A 20,843-nucleotide genomic window follows, 5' to 3' on the forward strand; every position below is an offset into this window, starting at 1 on the left:
AAAATGGAGAAAACAAAGCAAAGGTGGGCCCTTCTGGGCAAGATCACAGGGCCTGGGCACTGACTTCCTCCCATGTGGACACCGACTTCCTCCCACGTGGAAACTGACTTCTTCCTATGTGAGTACCATCGTTGTAATGATTCCATGGTATGGAAAGTACTGCAGTTATTAGCTGAAGTCTTGAACTCAGATATATTTGGTCTCTAGAATATAGAAAGGGGGAGGAAGTCAAGTCTTCTCTGAAGTTTTCAGAAGAAATGCATTCACAACCACACAGCCACATACTGGAAGCCTATAAGATTCTGGCTTCCAGAAGTACAAGAAATAGATATGTGTTGTTTTAAGACACAGTCTGTGATAATTATCATTGTAGCAAGAGATAATTCATATAGATACCATTCTACATAGGCCCCTAGGCCTTTTTAACTACTCTGATGGGTACTTTGCTTAGAGGATATTTAAGGACATCAAGTAATAGTGGAAATTGCACTGGTATGTCAATTTCCAATTTTGCCTAGTCTACACATTTGGGCTGAATCTACTTAAAGAAACTTCTGAAATTGGTAGAAGTGTCTTTAAACACAGCCATGTCCCACTCATCTGTTTAGAACTAAAAGCCAGCAATCAGTACAATGTGTGTGGCTACTTTCTTATTGGGCTATTTATCCAATCAGCACATCTCACAGCATGACTTTGTCATTTTATTACAAAATCTAAAACTGAGACAAGAAGCACTGAAAGGAGTGGGGTCTTTGGAGTGATAACTAGCCAGTGCTCTGATAAACTGGGAGCAACCAATTTAGAGCACTCAGCATTGATCATTTCTCAAAGAGGGGATTGTGTGAGCCCAAGAAGCAGATGGAGGGTGCCTGTTCTAAAACGAATCACAATGTAATATAGCCAGAGCTGGCCTAATATACTGAAAATTGAGACAAATGAAGGCAAAAGAAGGTTTGTAAGAACACTGATAGTAGGCAAGCTGGTCGAGACATAGTCAAGAAAAAAAAAAACAAACAAATGCTAAGGAGTAAATAACATAAGGGTGAGCTCATTCCCCCATGGACTGAGAAAATGAATATAACATTGCAGTGATTGAGAAAACTTATGAAAGAAAATATCCTGCTATTCCAAGTCTTTGCAGTTTTTCAAGATTTCTCTAAACATTTAAAAATATTTATGGGTGGTCAGAACTTTGCATGCCCCCAAGGGGAAAAACAGCCTTTTACAAGGTATATAATGTGCAGGTGATAATGCATGGCACGTCATCTTTTTTAGTCACTCAGACGAGGGCCATCACAATAAAAGTCATCCAGATTTGAAGGCTTGTATAGAAGAAGAAGCTTCCACTCCTTCTAAACAACTCACAGTGGGAAAACAGTGGAATGTGTACCAGAGGAAGCAGGCATGGAGCAACACCACATGGAGCAACAGGAGCTGTAGACTAAAGATTCTGGAATAATCTTGGTCTTTCCTTATCCCTTGACTTCTTTCTTGATGTCTTGTAGTCTTCCTCCTCTATTTTACACCTAAACGATGAACTTCCTCCAGCTCCTCCCCTTCCTGCTCTGGCTTCCACTCATCGTCATGGCAGATGTCTAATGTTGCCTGGGTGTACACAAGTCTCTGTCTTCAGTCAGAATCTGGCTCTTGAGTCACAGACTTCATAAATAACCTCATACTACATGCATGGAAACAACAGCAATCAAACTCAGTGGGCAGCAAGCAACAAGACAGTATGAAAGTGGGGGGAACATGTTGGGAAGAGGAAAGATTTCAGCAGGAGAGGAATGGGGTAAGAGAGGAGAACGAAGATGAAAACAACTAAAATTCCATCATCTTCATGTATGAAACGATCAAAGAATTTTTGAAGTTGAAGACTATAGTGTGGGACCACCTTGTAAAGCTCCTTGCGAGGTATCTTATTGTGCATGTTAGATATCCCTGTAGACTCATGAGTCTGAACTCCCACCCAAGTAGCTCTAGAGTTCACTCTCAATTTTTCCTCCTCCTTTGCTTTGCCTGTCTCAGTAAGCAGCTTAGAGCCACATACTCCCCAGGCCAGCATTTTGTCTTTCCACTGTCTCCGCTTTCACCCAGCCTTATGTCTTCCCAGCTGGTTCACTGCACTGCATTTCCCCTGTCTTCTATTCCATAGAACGACCTTCTGGACTCCGTCATCTACTTCAAGGCTGGATTTTTGCCTCTTCAACATAAATCCAGTTCCATTGCTGCATTGCCAAGACCTCCCAGGATGTAGTCTAAATTTCAAGAACCAGGAAGTACCTCCCCAGCAGCTCCTTCAGCTTCATGCCTGGGTCTACCCCACTACTGATGCCAATCTCTTCATGCCACAAAGTCTTTATGGCTTACTACTCAGTTTACATTCTGCTACCATATAATGTCTATTCATGTCTGCTATGTGCTCTAAGTAGGATTTTCTGCTCCGATGGCATGACCTATTCCCATTATATCTTCATTACATCTTGTTGTAAGCACTTTCAGATTTGCTTTGAAGACTTCCTATAAGATATTAGCAATTCAAGGCCGTCTTGAGTGTCTTGAAGACTTGACCACCTAGTACAGGGTCTACCACATGATGGTAGTCAGTAAATGTGGTGGTATAAAAATGTGCTGAATTTGTGTTGGGGTGAAGTTGCTATGATAGTAAAAGGGCTATATGGCACCAAGGAGCATCTTCTCAGAAAAATCCCTCATGTTTGTGCAGGACTTGAGCATGTCACTCAGAAGGCAAGTAAGAAAGAAAGGTATTATTGAAATGGAAATACACTTTGTAGCACTTAGAGATTGGGTGCAATTTTTGTGATTTTTCTCCAGAGAAAAGGCAGGTGGGAGATTTTGGGTCCCTAAAAGAGGAAAACTCTCAAGTAAGCCAGTACTCTGAAACAATGATTGCATGCTCTGTTTCATTCCTTTGTCTTTTTTTATATTTTACTCAGGCCATCTCTCAGAAATCCAGAAGTAGTAATAATGAGAACTGCCTTTATTCCATGAAGTAAATGTTTTATTAGAACTATAAAATAACAAACTCCATGCAAAGTTTTTCCAAAATAATCCAGAAATACTATCATGTTTGTATTCAGAGAATACAACCCACTTTCAGTGAATTTAATTTAATTAAAAATTTTTATTCTTTGGCAGTTGCATGCACATGTGTAATGTAGTTTGGTCATTCTCATCCCACTTGAGTCTTTCTCATGCTTCTCCCTCACAGTAACTAAACTTCTCCTTCCCATCAAGCCTTCTTCCTCATTCAATGTATCTTCTGTTGTTCTTTGGGGGTTTGGTTCATCGGTTACACACTGAGTTTAATTAGGGTTGCTTGTATGAACATGGGCAAATGGTTGCTTACTGGTGCATGAGCAAACTGCCAGTGACTACTACACTCAAGGAAATTATGTATCTCCCTCAGCACTAACTGCCAATTATTCCTAGGGGAGCGATGTGGCCCATGACTGACTATTTGTAGGCCCCATGTTTTACAGGTCTTGTGCAGGTAACCCCAGCTGGAGTGAGTTCATGAATGGAGTGTTCATACATTGGCCAGACGACAGCATTTTACAACTTTCCTTCTCATCCTCCAGCTCTTCCATTCTTTCTGTCCCCTCTTCTGTGATGTTCACTAAACATGCAGGGGTTGATATTGGTGTTTTACTTATGGCTGAGCACTCAACAGTTACCTGTTCTGTATACTTTGGCCAGTCCTGCATCTCTGCATTGAGCACTGCCCACTGTGTAAACAAGCTCTCCAGTCATAGTTATATTACTAATCATCAGATATCAGAGTCTCCTCTACAAGCCTCTTCTTTGAGGATCTCCCCCTTGGTAAATCATTGAATATTTCCATGTATTTATTACTTCCTCATTCACACAGTTTTTCAATTCATGAGAACTTTTATTTCCTCTGACAGTTGGATATTGTAGGTACCTGAAGTGCAAAGAGAGCAAGATACACAAATGCGTTATGGACATTGACAGAGGCTCGGTGGTTTAACTGCTTCTCATTTAGTAAAGAGAAACCCACAAACCTTCCACCCTTCAGGAGAATTTTTTAAACTTCAGTGAGCACCTAGGATGTCAAAGCCATTTTCCTTATCCACTTTGTGACCTCACGTATAAGAACAGCAGAGTTCAGACATTAAAACGCCATTAACATCACTTTGGTTGTGGGATTCCCACAGGCTCAGCAAATCTAGGTCTAATTACTGCTGCCTTCAATGTGAAAAGAGGGTATTCCAAAGTTGCTTACAGGAAAGGCTCACATGGTTAAAAAAAAAAAAAAAGAAAGAAAATCAACACAGTAAGAGACCAGACAAGTATAACTTAATTAAACATAGCTTCTGGTGAGAAAAATCAAACTGTACTCAAGATTGCTGATACTGAAAACAGCGAGATACCTGAAGTGATCTGATAATTAAACAATCAAAACTCCTTAGCTCTTCTGTATTCCTCATGTTCTATAGCAGAAGGGAGATGGGGTCTAGGAGGACCCGGGAGGCCAGAAGAGAGAAAATTCACAAAGGCAAGCCCCCAAGTGGTGAAGAACATGGGGTATTTACCCTCTCCGCACCCACTACAAGCTGATTACTGCCTGGGCCATCCCTGTCAGCAATTCTGAGCTCTGCAGCAAGCCAGGGGAAAGCCCCTGTGGTCCCCCTTAGCTGCTCTGGAATAGCAAGTGTCGAGGTAAAATAAGCAGGAAGTTAGACGTTTCTGCCTCAGAGATGGTGAGTCACCTGTGCAGTTCTCAGACCCCATCAGTGAAACTTCAGGAGTATTTGGAGTTTCCTTATTGTACTGCCCTATTCCACTATACCATCCTGACAAGACCTGAGGTGTAGTAAAATGAGCACATTTTCCCGGACTTGACAAGCCATGGCCAAGGCAGAGCAAGAAAAAAGAAAGAAAAAAAAAAAAAAAGAACAGGCAAAGGTAATGACGTGTTTATGGTTTTAAACCCAAAGAAGGATTTAAGGGACAGGAACTCCAAGGGGCTTTCTCTAAGGAAAAAAAAAAGGGGGTGGGGGGGACAGGCACATATTAAGGGCTGAGGTCTTACTAGCTTTCTCCCAGAAAATAAAAGGAGACAGGAGACTATTAGGGGCCAAGGTCCTACAAACATTAGTACCTCAAAGGCTGGGTCATATAGTCAGCTAAAAGAAAGGGCACCTGTGTGTCACCACTGAGAGATACTCTGCCGTTGGGCTGTGACACAACCAACCCATCCAACGCCAGCTTCACTCTATTACTGAGCCATCTTAGAACAGCCACTTGAAAAGAGCTTCAGGGAGAGCAGGACTTGCTCTTCAAACTGTGTATCGCCTACAACTATGAATGGCTGGGATACCACAGGCCTCAATCTAGACTTAAAAAGAGATTAAATATTGAACATCAACGTCCTATACCACTGCTACTGTTATTTCTGTCACAAATCCCCCCTCCCAGGTCCCACTTCTCAATCCATTCTGCCCTTCTCCCAAGTTCAGATTAAGATCTGCTCAGCTTGATTTATCTCTGTGACAGGTTCTTATGTCTCGGTCAGGAGACGTAAGCCACACCCTGGCCATGACCCTCACTCTAAGATGACAAAGAAGCAAAACCTTGATGCACTATATCTCTAACATATGCCCTTTAAAAAAAAAAAAATCCATCCCTTTCACACTATGCAAAAAGTCAAAACCTGTGACTATGTGACGAGAACATGATGAAATGACAACTCTCCACTTCCACCATTGAATTATGTAGCAATTAAAACTGCTTTCAGAGACAGTCCCCGCTCCTCATATTATGGGACCCACATAGAGACCAAGCTCTCCATGCATGATCCTTGGTTAGAGCATCAATCTATGCAGCCCCCCGTCCCCAGGCCCAGATTTGTTGGTTCTGTTAGTCTCGTGGGGCTCTTCTCCCCTCTGGGTCCTTCTATCCCCCGACTCTTCCATAAGACTCCCTGTGCTCTGGCTGAAGTTTGGCTGTGAGACTCAGCTTGTTTCTGTCCCCTGCTGGGTGGAGTCTTTCAGAGGACCTCTATCGTAGGCTCCTGTCCTGTTCCCTCTCTTCAACTGCTTCCTGTGTCTATTCTGTTTGCCCTTCTGAATGAGAATGAAGCATCCTCCCTAGGCTCCTCCTTGTTATTTGGCTTCTTTAGGTCTGTGGAATGTAGTGTGCTCCCCTTGTTGATCACTTCCTCCTGGCAGGGCAGCCTTGCCAGGCTGCAGAGAAAAGAGGATGCAAGCAGTGCTGATGAGACTTGAGGGGCTGGAGTCCATTGGTAGTGGAGGAGGGCTCCCCCTTTATGAGGACTAGGGAAGGGGGAGGAGGGAAGAGAGCAGGGGGGTGGGACTGGGAGGAGACAAGGGAGGGGGCTACATTCAGGATGTAAAATGAATAAATTTGAAAAAGTAAATTTAAAAAATTTTTAAATTAATTAAAAATAAAACTGCTTCAAGCTACTGGAAGAATGATGACTACACCGGAACTATGGTTTTACCTGGAAATAACATGTCAGTAAACATCTCATCCCTGGCTCTCCTAGTTATTCTAGTAGTATCCTAACATCACAGAAATTCTCCCTCCCTCTCTCTCTCTCTCTCTCTCTCTCTCTCTCTCTCTCTCTCTCTCTCTCTCTCTCTCTCCTGGGGATGGTTCTAAGACAGGGTTTCTCTGTGTACCCTCGGCTATCCTGGACTCTCTTAGTAGACAGGCTGGCTTGGAACTCACAGAGATCTGCCTGCCACTGTCTCCTGAGTGCTTGGATTAAAGGCATGCACCACCACGTCCAACAAAAGCTCATTCTTAAAAATGTTACTTTGTTGGAGGTTGGTAGCAGTTAGATATGGTCTTAATGCTAGCAGCTTATTCTCCAGTGTGGAAAGACTGAAAGGTGATAGAGCCTTTGTAGGCGAACATCAACCATAGAAGGAATTCAGAAAGATCCATGAGACCACTTGGGTTCCCACAAGAATGAGTCATAATAGGAACCATCCTATCTCTTCTAAGCCCATTGTCCATAGCCCTTTCACACATGACAAAAGATCCTCACTCAAGCTCTTGAACCTCTAGTATTTTGAGGGAGGAAATCACATTTATTTATACTGACAAAAAAAAATACTAATGCTGTATTAGCATGGATAAAAGGTTTATACATATATAACTACAATGAAAATACCTCAAAAGGCGTAAGATCGACCTCCTTTTGTTCATGTTAAACTCCTTTATCTATGAATTCTCTTACCTATGAAACGAATTGCACAGGATCAGTCTTAAGGAGGTGTCATGGTACCACTTGCCTCTGATACTTTTCAAATGCTGGAGCTCATGCATACTTTTGAGCTTGTAGCTTCAGCTTATCATCACCTTCCCCAAGACTTCAACTTTTGTTCTAATACGACACTCCTCAACACTGCAAATGTGATGGAATGCAGAGAAATGACCACACTTGACTGCTACTGAGTACTAGGTGGACTGGGAGGAACAAATGCTTCTGGAGGCTTCCCTAGCCAGAGATGATCAGAGCATATCCCACAGGTCCTGATCTGAATCAAGCATATATAAAAACAGCTGTGTGCTCTCTTGGGCCTCCTTGTTATTTAGCTTCTTTGGATCTGTGGTTTGTAGCATACTTATCCTGTACTTGATGGCTAATATACACTTATAAGTGAGTACATACCGTGCATGTGTTTCTGAGTCTGGGTTACATCACTCAGGATGATTTTTTCTAGTTTTATCCATTTGCCTGCAAATTGAATGATATCCTTGTTTTTACTATTCCATTGGGTAAATGTACCACATTTTCTTTATCCATTCTTTGGTTGAGGTTGTTTCCAGTTTTGGGCTATTATGAATAAAGGTGCTATGAACATAGTTGAGCAAGTGTCCTTGTGGTATGGTGGAATGTCTTTTGGGTATATGCCCATGAGTGGCATAGCTGGGTCTTGAAGTAGAGCTATTCCCAATATTCTGAGAAAGTACCAGATTGATTTCCAAAGTGGTTGTACAAGTTTGCACTCCCAGCAGCAAAGGAATACTCCCTTTGCTCCACATCCTTGCCAGCATGTGCTGTCGCTTGACTTTTTTATCTTAGCCATTCTGATTGGTGTAAGATGGAAGCTGAGAGTCATTTTGATTTGTATTTCCCTGATGACTAATGACATTGAACATTTCATTAAGTGCTTCTAGGCCATTAGAAATTCCTCTGTTGAGAATTCTGTTTAGTTCTGTACCCCATTTTTTAATTGGGTTATTTCATTTGGTGGTGTTTAATTTCTTGAGTTCTTTTTTTAAAAATGGATATTAGCCCTCTGTTGGATGAATATAGGATTAGTGAAGATCTCTTCCCAGTTTGTAGGCTGCTGTTTTGTCCTATGGACAGTGTCCTTTGTTTTACAGAAGCTTTTCAGTTTCATGAGGTCCCATTTATTAATTGTTGATCTTAGTGTCTGAGCTATTGGTGCTCTGTTCAGGAAGTTGTCTCCTGTACTGAGGGCGAAATAAAATAGACATCTGAACTGAGTAAGAAAGGGGTGGGGAGGGGAATAGGGGTAACGACTGGGTGTGGGGAACGTGGGGGAGGGATGGGAGAGAACGAAAATTGGTGGGAGGGCATCTCTGGAACAGGGGAGGTTCTTGGGAGTCTATGGCGGTGACCCAGCTGAGACTCTTAGCAGAGAAGAATATGGAGGCTGAAATGGCCACTTCCTGCAGCCAGATGGGACTTCCAGAGGAGGGAGGGGACACCAACCCACACACAAAACCTTCAACCCAGTAAACCAATGACTGGTACAACTTGAGTTCCATGCCATGAGAAAGAGCCACTGCCACTATTAACAACATTCTGCTGTACCTGTAGACAGGAGGCTTGCGTGACAGTTATCTGAGTGTCTTTGCCCAGCAGCAGCAGAAAACAGATGCAGAGAGCCACAGTCAAGTGTGGGGAATCTTATGAAAAAGGGGGAGAGAAGATTGAAAGAGACAGAGAGGTTAAGGACTCCACCAGAAAACCTACAAAGTCAACTAACCTGGTCCCATAGGGGTTCACAGAGACTGAACCACCAACCAGAGAGCATCCATGGGAAAACTCTAGCCCCCCCCCCACACACATATGTAACAGATATACAGATGTCCTCATGTGGGATGTCAAACAGCAGGAGCAGGGCCTGCATCTGACTCTGTTGCCTGCCTTTGAATCCCTTTCCCATAACTGCATGACCTTGTCTAGTCTCAGTAAAAGAAGAAGAACTCAGTCCTACTTGATATGCCAACGCAGGTTGATACCTGTGGGAGGGAGGTCTCCCCTTCTCTGAGAAGAAAGGTAGAGGACATAGGGAGATGGGAGGAGAGAGAGAGAGAGGGACTGGGAGAAGAAGAGAGATGGGTAAATTCCTCCAGGATGTAAATAAATAAATCAATTAATGAATGAAAAATGTTAATTCAACCCCCTCCTCAAACACAACAACCAGCAATATGTACAAGCAGGCTCCCTCAAGAATACCACAGAGACACTGGCATCTGCCAAATGGTGCTGATAGGGGTACACCTAGCGCTCTGCTGGCATGAACAAATGCAGTGGCTGCTGCTAAGCTTGGTAGTGGCCGTATCTGATATAACTGCTCATATGTGTGAAGAAAAGGGAGAAAAACCCAACCAACCTTATAGAGAATTGTTGACAAATAATAAGTATGCCTCTTTCTGTTCAGCTGTTGCTAGAGGGGGGTGATAAAGCCCAATATGCAATATGTACAAGGCAGTTTCTCTGTGCTCTAACACAAGGATTATCCTCTCGTATAGGATCCAATTTCACCGCACCCTCCCCACCCCCACGCTCCCGCCTTATATTCAAGATTAAAAGTCCTGTGTGCGAGATGTCTTCTGCACATTGCTTGAGCTGATGAGGTAGAGATTCCTCTGGACTAAAGCAGGCAGTCACCAGCTCCAAAGCCTTCTTTGAAAGTCCACTCCCACTGGCTTCTCTAGGGGACTACACCCAGAACCTTCTACACACTCAAAAACCGAAGGGTGCTCTGATCTACTCATGACAAAAATGGCTGCCATCTGCCCCTGTGGCACATTTTACCATGTGCCCATGAGCGAAGCACTTTTTAATGTCCTGGCTGCCACAGAGCAAACACCTTGACTGCCGTGACTGCCCTTGTCACTCCCCTGGGAGGCTTAATAGGAGGGTTCAGTTCCTGTCAAGGCCCCTGTTGCAGCTCCAGGCAGCTGGAACTCATCTGAACACCACCACCAAGAGATGTTTGTCAGAAACAGCATATATTCAGAAGAGACAGATGCGGAATTCTTGTTTTTTTTTTTTTTTTTTTTTTTTTAACCTACCTTCCTATTTAGCTCTATTTCTAGACCTAAAATTACAGATTTGCTTTGCTGCAGGCCAAAGGCAGACAAAAGCTCCCTTGGCAGCCCCACAGCAAATACATCTGACCCAAGCGTTTTTCAGCCCTCAGCCTGTGGGTCACCACCACCACCACCCTCTCTACAAAGATATAAATTGTGAGATGACAAAAGTGGGCAAGTCAAGATGTCAACTGGGTCAGTTCTTCATTTTTCTGAATAGAATTTTTTTTCATGATTTACAAATTGAAATTTAAAAAAGTACCTGGCTGTTCATTTGGAATGGTAGTGGGAAGCACTGTCAAAATCCATTTTGTCATTTTTTTTTCAGAATTGTCTTCCTTTAAAGTCCCACTCTCAGTGGAAGGTTAATATCTTTATCTCTCAAACTGCATTTTACTCAAATCTCTGCATTTAGTTAAGTAGTGCATTTTTATGGCATCGTCATAATTTATTTGGACACAGAGTTCACATCGCATCCAGGGGATTGATATTCAGACAGCCTTTTTAAGCTCTTGAGAATCTAAATGCTACCAACCTTTATCTTTGTTCCTTTCAACACATAATGTATAGTGAGGACTTGGGAAACGCTTGTTGAATTGACTTGTATGTGGATGAATACGAATGACACACAGGGGACGAATCCTTGGCAATGGTCACCTACTGGATGAGAGTCTCTGACTCACAATGTCATCTTCATTGAGCTGGTTCCTGCGGCCAGGCACTTACCTGTCTGTGCAGTAGGTAAAGGCACCACCAAAGTGAGGAAAGTAACAACATCTTATCGTGACTCCACTTTGTATCTGGTTACACACTTCTCAGCCCTCTACACACTCCAACAGCCATACCTGCCTTGGCAACACATTTGAGAGTACCATGATCCTGACCATGGTTCTATACATATTAGGCAAAATAATTAATGTTTCTCCCAGTTAAACATAAGCTGAAACGTATAAATCAAACTAATCGTCATTTTGGGTTTGAAATAACTACTATGTCCTGCCGAATTTTACAATGTTACTTTCATCCTCACCTAATATTGAAGCAATTGTAGGTTTGTTTTTTTGTTTTTTGTTTTTTTGTTTTTTTTTAATATTGTGACTCCTGAGCTTTGGTAACAACAACAACAACAAAAACCCAAGACATTGGCCTGTTCTCAGTCTCCGGCCAAATTTAAAGGACTCAAAGACTCTAACCAGCATTGTGGTCTGTATCTTTCTGTAATGGACTATTTCACCACCCCATGGGGTCACCCGGGATCAATTTAGAGTTATGCTTGATGCTCACACCTTCCTACAAAAGGCACCATTAGAATCAGATTTTCCCCAAAGATCCCCAGGGAACCCAAGAGCATAATGTAAGAGATGGCGCCCCACAGCTCTGCCCCCATGGCAGCTCACACCCTGTGACCCAAGTCATCGCACTCCTTACTCAATGGTCTCGCCATAGAGGAAAATAAGTCCTTCTGAGGTCATGCATCAGGCAGAAGGGCTTCCACAGTTGTAGAGAGGAAAAGAGGTATGGAAAGAAATGAAAACAGAAGGGACCCATCTCATCACAGGCATGCCAGCCACATGTACAGCCATGTAGACCCAGTGGTGGCTGCAATGCTAATGTCATAAACGGGAACTGGACCTTCTGAGGGGTGATCAAGACACACGGGAAGATGACCATAAAGACTCATGCTCCTCACCTCAGAGAACATAATCCAAGAATGGATTTCAGTGGGAGGAAAGAACGTGTGCATCAAGGTGAATGAAAAGTATCAAATTCAGAAGGGGAAAGGGGGGATTCTGGGATGAGAGGACAGAGCAGCCACTGAGACTGATGTAGCCCAGCACTGTCAGTGTGTGCCATTATTTCTCAAATTAAAAATGTAATTAAGACGGCCTTCTTGAAATATCGAAAATGCTTATAGTCATATGAAGTAAAATGGGAAAAATTAAAAAGCAACAGACCGTGGTTATGGATTAGAGTTACTTACAAAATATGTGTGTGGAAAAGGTTTGAAAGTACTCAGAATTTTAAAAAGGGCAGCCACATAAAAGCTATTAGATAAAAGCTCTTTTTTTACTGTTAAAATTACTTAATGGCCACTTCATCAGCTTTTGAAAAGTGTTTTTATTTCCAAAGTAACATTTGTTCATGTGTGTTCATGTATATGTGCATGTTTATATGTTTCCACATGTGTAGGTGTATGTATATGTGTATGTTTATGTGTGTTCTATGTGTGTTTGTGTGTGTGTGTGTGTGTGTGTGTGTGTGTGTGTGTGTGAAGTGAGCATGCACTTTCAGTGCTAGTGTTCAACCCCAGTGCCGTGCATATGTCATGCTACTGAACCACATCCGCAACCCCAGAATCCCAAGGGAATCTGATGTAGCAGTGGATGGAACGTCTCCTGTTAGCTGCTAGGCACTGCGCACACAGGCGCAGCTTTGAGAGGGACACCCTAAAGAGACTTATGAGTGTTAAACACAAACTCTCTTTTTGACTTCCCAGAACTGGAACAGCCACAAGTATAATGGGGACCAACAGAAGACCCAGCTCTGTCTGTCTCAAAACTAAATCACTGTACAACAAAGCCATCCTATCAGTACTTGCACCTCACTGTCCAAAAAAATTGTCTTAAAGATATGTCTGGTGGGAAACAATGGGAAAGGGACTCTCAATTCTTTTTAAGTGTTTCCTGCAAGAAAAGGGAGTTATGACACATTGTGCCTGTCAGACTCAGCTAGAGTTAGGTGGGCTGCCCAAGCAGGTGTTGGGTCTCGAATGTTCTTCCATCCTCTTTTAGATACTGCAGCTCATTGGCTAGTAGGTCTGAAATAAAAAGGATGTGACATTGGTTGGAAGCCTAGACATAAAGAGGCCCATGGAGAAAGCTGTTGCTTTGGCCCCTTGCCCTCACTCCTTGCTTGTGAATGCAACTGTTCTGTTTTACCACTGCTGCCACCACCACGGCTACTGCTTAGCTAGCATTGGAACCCAGTTTCCTGAGCCTTCCGTGTGACTAAGGACCAGTGGCTCTCCAGGAATCCTCTAGGCCTGCGGCATCATCCTGGGACTTCTGAAGCATCCAGCTTTGTGCACTGAGAAGTTACTGGCCACTCCAGGAGGAAGACAGCCATTGTTGGACTACTAGCAGTCCACTCTAAGCCAATCTAATAACTTACCTTTAAATGTACTTAGTCATTTTGTTGGCTCTGTCCCTTAGAAAACTCTCTTAGGCTACACAAACACACCATGGGTTGAGCTAGATGACAAGCCCCCTTAAACATCACTTCTCACTGAATAGTAAGAACAATGGAGGGGAAAGGTGAGGCATTTGATCGGGTTATGAACACTACAAGTGCTTCAGGGGTTCCACAGGATCCCCAAGCCTCAGTATCAGGAGAATTTATCAATGATTGCAGCCTGTTGGTCCAGACAGAATTTAGAAATAACTTTGAGTGTGACACAAGAGCACAGCTTCCTAAAATCCAAATGTGAACAAATTATTCTTAGTCTATTTCATATTGTGATAATAAGCCATCTGAAGCCAGAAACTTTGTAGAGAATATTTTGTGAGTTTCATCAGTCTAGACGCAGGGAAATAGAGAGCATGCACTCAGCATTTGCTGAGCTTCTGGAAACCTTTACAACAAAGACACTTCCCTAACAGTCCACCGCCTTAGGATCACATGATAGCCTCACATGTGAGAGCCACCCATGGCCCAGGAACCAATAAATGTCCCTTGCCTGAACACTATTGACCTGAGTTTGGAGGTTAGATTCCCTGTATATGAATTCTAGAAGACACACTGGAACTGTATCAGATGCCTCACACCACTTCCACTGCCCTTACTATATTTCAGAGGATGCTTCCCTTATAAAAAGATGCACAGCTCTGATTTTAAAAGTAATATCTTGATGTGCCAGAGAGCTATCAAGCTTGTGGTGATTTGGATAGGCATGGCCCCCATAGACTCATGGGTTTGAATGCTTGGCCCATGGGAGTGGCACTATTAGGAAGTGCAGCCTTGTAGGAGAAAGAGTGTTGCTGCTGGGCGGGGCTTTGAGGTCTCCTGTGTTCAAGCTACACTCGGTGTGGCACACAGTCACCTTCTGTTGCCAGCGAATCAAGATGCAGAACACATGGCTCCTTCTCCAGCACCATGTCTGCCTGGACACTGCCTTGCTTCCTGCACGGTGACAGTAGACTAAACCTCTGGCACCGTGAGCCAGGCCCAGTTAAATATGTTCCTTTATAAGTGTTGTCTCTATCGTGGTGTCTCTTCACAGCACTAGAAACCCTAACTAAGACAAAGCCCATGCCCACTTCCCTTTCTAAATCTCTCACACGGTAGCTTTTTCAGCAGTACCCAGCAGTGTGTTTGCAATTTATTCTACAAGCAACTGCCCCCACATCGTCCCCCTTGCCCGCACCTCATGCCCAGCAAATAACATGGCAAGATTCTTATTTTTTAATTATCTCCCTGTCTGCTTGTAAATGTGTTACTGGCAAGAAGAGGTGGCCTGACAAATCTACCGAATTTTTTATTTATGATGAGACTGTGTGCAAAAGTTTTTCATTTCAAACATGAGGCGATGTTCTACCCTCCAGAATTACAAACCCTGTATGAATGTGCCTAGTTAGATCTCTTCCTTCTTCCCTCAGTGCTGTGGAGAAGTGAAAACTATGCACTCGGGTGACAGCTGGTAGAACTGCACCTGGCAAGTTCTGGGCATGGTGGTGTCATCGCTGACATGTCGCCATATCAGTAAAATAAGCTCAAATGACTAAATGGTTTGCAGAAGAGAAAAGTGGTGAACATTAGAGGAGAAAATAAGACAGTTGGCCTTAGAGAAGGAGAGATGCAGTAATTATATTCATTTCCTGCATCGCTGCAAACAGCACTGGAGAGTCCTGCAGGCCAGAAGTCTCAAGTAAAGGTCAAAGTCTTGCAGATGCACTAAAGTTGGAAATCACAGAAGGAAATTACCCTGAAGTTAGGATGAGCTCCAAAGGCAACAGTTGATATGTTTTTATGACAAATAAGGATTAATTTCAACGTGCAAGCCAAGGGGGCATCCATGGTCCTCCTGGAGAGAGAATGGTGCGCAGAATGCAACACAGCGGTCATGGCACTTTGTGCTCAAAACAGTCTTTGAATATGAGATGTACAGACCGAAAGTGTAATGGGGGAGGGGGAAAAAGACTTTTAAAGTGCTAAGAAACTTAAGCCCCCAAAACACAATAATTACATAGCTAAAATGACAGGCAAAGACAATTGTCAATACGAAATGAATACAAGGCTAAGGAGAAAGGACTCTCAAAATTTAAGACAAATTAAAGAATTTTTTTTTTTTGCCAACAAACTTTACCAAAATAAAAGGATTATATTCAGATGGAAGAAAAATAGTATTAATTCAAAGTATAGCGATAAAATAAAATAAAAAGATAAAAGGAAATAAAATAAAAAGCAGCATAAAATATAAATAAATCTAACTAATGCATAAAATAATAAGAATGTGTTATAAAATTTGAGACATATGAAATTAAAATGTATGGTGAGAGTTCCAGAAACATAGTCTGTGGCAAATATTAAAATTAAGAGGGATTTGTGTGTTCCTGATACTCAGGAAGTGGTGACTAAGTCCTATTTGAGGTGAAGAAATTAAGGACACATGTTATAATCACCACAGAAGGCACTAGAAGAATAGCGGAATAATAAAAAGCAAAACTTGAAAATTCAAAGGAATTACGAATTTTAAAAAATGGAATGTAAATAAGACTAAGCGTGGCACATGTAGAATGTGGTGACTGGAAGGCCCCCATGTGGCAGGGGTCATAGGTCATGTGCAGTGAAGAAGCACCCTCATGGACAGAAACATATAAAACGACAAAATTAAGGTGAACAATACACTGGCTACACAAGATGTACTTGAAAATGAGGACAACGCATCAGTTAAAACCAAAACACGTTAAAGTGCAAAAGTGCTGGTCAACATAGCATGTGCCTCTAGTCTCAGGGCGCCAGAAGCTACAAGCAGGAGGATCAAGACCCACCCAGGCGACACACCAAGACACTGTCTCTAAAACAAGGTTGGTCAAAGCAAGCAGATGAGGTGACAGCATAGTAGATTAGGTAACAAGCATTGATAGCAATAAGGGAGGAAAAATTTTATAAAGAAAAACAAACCTGCTGGCCCACCAGGAAGATTAAACAACAGTTCAGACCAGAAAACATTGCTTAGAGATCCAAAGCGAAGATTGACAGCCCTGCATGGAAACCGAGCCCACCAGGGGTGTTCATCATCTCCCCCAGAGGCTGACAGCCCACAAGCGTGAGAAAGCGTGGAACAGACTGGAACACAGTTCATGAGCCTGGCATAACTGCCATATAGAGGGTGCTACATTTGGAAGCCAAGCACCGCGTAATATAAAAAAACGATGCCAGTCAGGAAAGGCTAGACAGGAGGGTTGTGAGTTCAAGACAAGCCTGTACTATATAGTCAGACTGTCTCAAAAACAAAACAGAAATCCAAATAAGGAGCCGGGAAAACCACATCACCATAGTCTGAACAATAAAGAAAATCTCAGTCATTCAAAATGCATAGTCTTGGGCCCCATTAGGAGTGAGCTAAATTTGTTCATTTCGTTTTTTTTTTTTTTTTTTTAAGTGCTACAAAATGCTAAACTTCTGAAATTAAGCAATAGATGTATAAAAATAACCCACAGATACCACTTTTATTGTGTGTTTGCTGATGTGATGAAGTTTTAAGCTCCATAAAAGCCAAGAAGTTCCTCCATCTTCTTTTTATAAGTTATAAATTTCTTTTAATTCACTTATTATTAAGAAAATTCAGATTACATCCCAATTGTTATCCCCTCACTTGTATCTTTCCATTCCTACCCTCCCACCCAAGTTATAAATATTTTTAAGACATATAAATCCCTAAAGTACCTTTTTGCAAACCAGTGCTTTGGCTTTCTCTGCTTTCTGTTGCTAGAGGCGAGATACTCGCTGCCCATAACAAAAGCTATCCTTCCATTTCTCCTAGATGAAGATAAAAGGCTAACGTCGTATAAATTGCTGTTTTGACCATCAGTGTTCATATTGGTAAACAGACTCAGCATCCTTTAACAGTCTTCCTCTGGTGGTTTAAATGCTTGGCCTCTGTTGATTCAGTTGTTTGGGATATGCTTCACCTGTGGTTGCTGCTGACTCACTGGATGAAAAGTAGACACAGGGTCTTGCTATATAGCCCAGGCTGGCATGAAACGTCACTCTCCTTCCTCAGCCTCCTGAGCACTAGGATTACAGGAACACATCACCAGACTTCGTATCTCACTTCTCACCCACATGCCTGCTCATAATACAGGCCATCATTTCCCATGTGCCATCCAGTATTTGGGTATCATAGGAATGGCCTTGGAGGGGCGGGGAAGAGTAACACATAGGCTCCTAGTTCATTAGTATTAACGTGCTTCCTTAGGAAGAACTGTGCAGCTATCAATGGGAAGGCTATCCCAGCAAGAAAAAGCTTCCCAATGCAGCGGCCAAGTGGAAGATGGAGGTCGCTGGTACTGAGGAAGGCATGCACACCTCAAGGATGAGGGGGTTTTTTTTGGGGGGGGGTGTCTTTCATACTTAACAAGTGCTTGGAGGAGACTCTCATCCGATGAGCCATCCAGCTCTCTCCACGATGTGACCTAGACAAACCATCAGCCCAGATCTGCTCCTTATGACATGGTGTAAAGATTGATTGGCAAGGCCATGTCACGGCAAAGGGCCAGAGCGGAGAAGCCAGCTTCAGCTCTTGCTCCATTGGCTGAGGACTCATGCTGCCAGAGGTGAAAAGACCATCTAAAGTGTCCCCACCAGCTCTGGGCAACCCATTGGCCTGACCATGGGAGAAAGAGAAGGTGACTGGAAAAAAATGGAAGAGAGTGGTATTTCCCCCAACACCTGATCCTGATTCTAGAGAGACATTCTCAATCCAGAGATGATAAGGGTTTGTTGTTGTTGTTGTTGTTGTTTTGAGAATTATCTTTAAACTGTTGTGTTTGGTATATTTGCCTATATTTTTAAGGGGAAATTTTTGATAGAAAAAAGTGAATTAAAACCAGCAACTAATTGAGCTGATGTTAATGGAAGGAAAGTGTGATCTGCCGACAGGCACATCCGTGAGAAGCACAGCGCTGGCTTTCTGAAGTGTCTCATCAGGAAAAGAGAAGCTGTTCTGATTTCAGCCTTTCTCCTCCTGCTGTGTGTGATTGCTCCCTGAGATTTTTCTGCTATTAGCAAGATCCACAGAGACTCTCATTTCAACCTGGGGTTACAATGGAGCACTGTTAGATTTTTGTGAAATAAATTGCCAGCATGCATTGAATTACTCATTGAAGGGTTGATTTAGCTACACAGAACTGTAGAAGTGAGGGCCATATTCCAAAGAAAGATTTGTCAAGCCTCCATTTTAAGTAAAAAAGGGAACCTCTTTTTTATTTCTGGGCTATACTACTCTAATGATGAGTATTTATTCCATCAAAAATAAAAAAGATCCTAGGATGTTTTCTCTGGGTGATGTACCCATGGACAAATAAATTTTGAGGGTGGCTATTTGTCCAGGTTTTTGGCAATATTCAAAACTAATTTGATCCCCTGACCCCAAGCTAGTGAGTGAAGCCACAGGCCCCTCCTCCTTCCCTTCTGTTGCAGCCACCAACTGGCCCTGCCAGAATTGTGAAATAAATTACCTTGGTCTCCATGTGCTTCCTCCTGCTGTTCCTCTCTCTCTCTCTCTCTCTCTCTCTCTCTCTCTCTCTCTCTCTCTCTCTCTCTCTCTCTCTCTCTCTCTCTCTCTCTCTCTCTCTCTCTCTCTCTCTCTCTCTCTCTCTCTCATCTCTATCTCTATCTATCTTTTTAAATATTCTTTGCCTTAATTCCTGTGTTTTGCTGGGGTGCCCTTGGTCCTCTGACAACACGAAGTCACTGGTGTACCAAGGTAGCCCACCAGTTTAATCTTGAACTCATCTCAAACTTCCCTCAAAGGTGCGTGGTTCCAAAAAAGAAAAGTAATTAAGACCATCCAAAAATCAATAGCCTCAAATAGAATTTTCTCTAAGCAAGAGAAAAAACCAAGACCTGAACCAGAAGTAAACAGAGCCCAAATGCTAGCCACAACACAAGGGTTGTCGCATTCCCAAAAACATATTTCACACATGTAAACCTTGCTTTTAGGAGCCATCTATGTCCTTCAATGCCCATTTGACTTCCCAGCTCATGGAACATCCCAGAAGGTCAGATTCCCTCTGAACAGAATTGAAGAGCTCCCTTTGCTGAGGCCACAAGCACTATAGGTTCTGTTTTCTGTTCTGGATGTCCAACTCTTAAATTTAGAGTTCTGGAGAAAGAGAAGGGGTTTAAAACCTGGATGGCTTTTTCAATGTTCATCACTTATGTGTATAAGCCTTTGCTTTAAAAAAAAAGAGAGACAAATATCTTTACAAGGTATTGAAGAGGAAATCAGAAATCCAATAAAATACAATGGCTATTTACTTAAATAACTACCAAACATTTATAGGCCCTTGGAAAGCAGGACAAATTGCTAGATTGTGCGTTACATTCATTTATAGCTATCAAATTATTCTAAAGTGCAAACTTTTTTTTTAATTTCTTTTTTTTTTAATTAATTTATTCTTGTTACATCTCAATGTTTATCCCATCCCTTGTATCCTCCCATTCCTCCCCCCCCCCATTTTCCCATTATTCCCCTCCCCTATGACTGTTCCTGAGGGGGATTACCTCCCCCTATATATTCTCATAGGGTATCAAGACTCTTCTTGGCTACCTGCTGTCCTTCCTCTGAGTGCCACCAGGTCTCCCCCTCCAGGGGACATGGTCAAATGTGAGGCACCATAGTACGTGAGAAAGTCATATCACACTCTCCACTCAACTGTGGAGAATATTCTGACCATTGGCTAGATCTGGGAAGGGGTTTAAAGTTTACCTCCTGTATTGTCCTTGGCTGGTGCCTTAGTTTGAGCGGGACCCCTGGGCCCAAATCTGCCTATCATACTGTTCTACTTGTAGATTTCTAGGACCCTCTGGATCCTTTTATTTTGCTATTCTCCCATGCGTCTCTCATTTAGAGTCCCAATAGGATGCCTTCCCCTCTGTCCCAGTTTCCTGGTAAGTGAAGGCTTTCGTGGGACATGCCCCTTGGGCTAGTATGCAGAAAAATATGGAACGCTTCACGAATTTGCGTGTCATCCTTGCGCAGGGGCCATGCTAATCTTCTCTGTATCGTTCCAATTTTAGTATATGTGCTGCCGAAGCGAGCACGCAAACTTTTTTTTATCTTTCCCCACAGTCTGAAAACTTTGGCTCATTTTAAAATATTTTATGAACTCCTGAGTATCATTTTATAAAGAGCCCTTTATACTGTATTATCTTATACTGTACTATGTCTAAGTGTGACCAGGCTATTGACT

The 20,843-nt window shown here is 42.6% G+C and overlaps 1 non-coding gene across 1 annotated transcript; it reads right to left on the minus strand.

Moving 5' to 3' along the window:
* Positions 1-20,587: 20,587 nt before the first annotated feature.
* On the minus strand, positions 20,588-20,694 carry LOC127194062 (U6 spliceosomal RNA). Its single transcript, XR_007831201.1, has one exon. It is a non-coding gene; the product is annotated as a U6 spliceosomal RNA (small nuclear RNA).
* Positions 20,695-20,843: the final 149 nt, after the last annotated feature.

Source organism: Acomys russatus, chromosome 9, assembly GCF_903995435.1.
Source record: "Acomys russatus chromosome 9, mAcoRus1.1, whole genome shotgun sequence".
In the NCBI taxonomy this organism is placed as follows: Eukaryota; Metazoa; Chordata; class Mammalia; order Rodentia; family Muridae; genus Acomys; species Acomys russatus.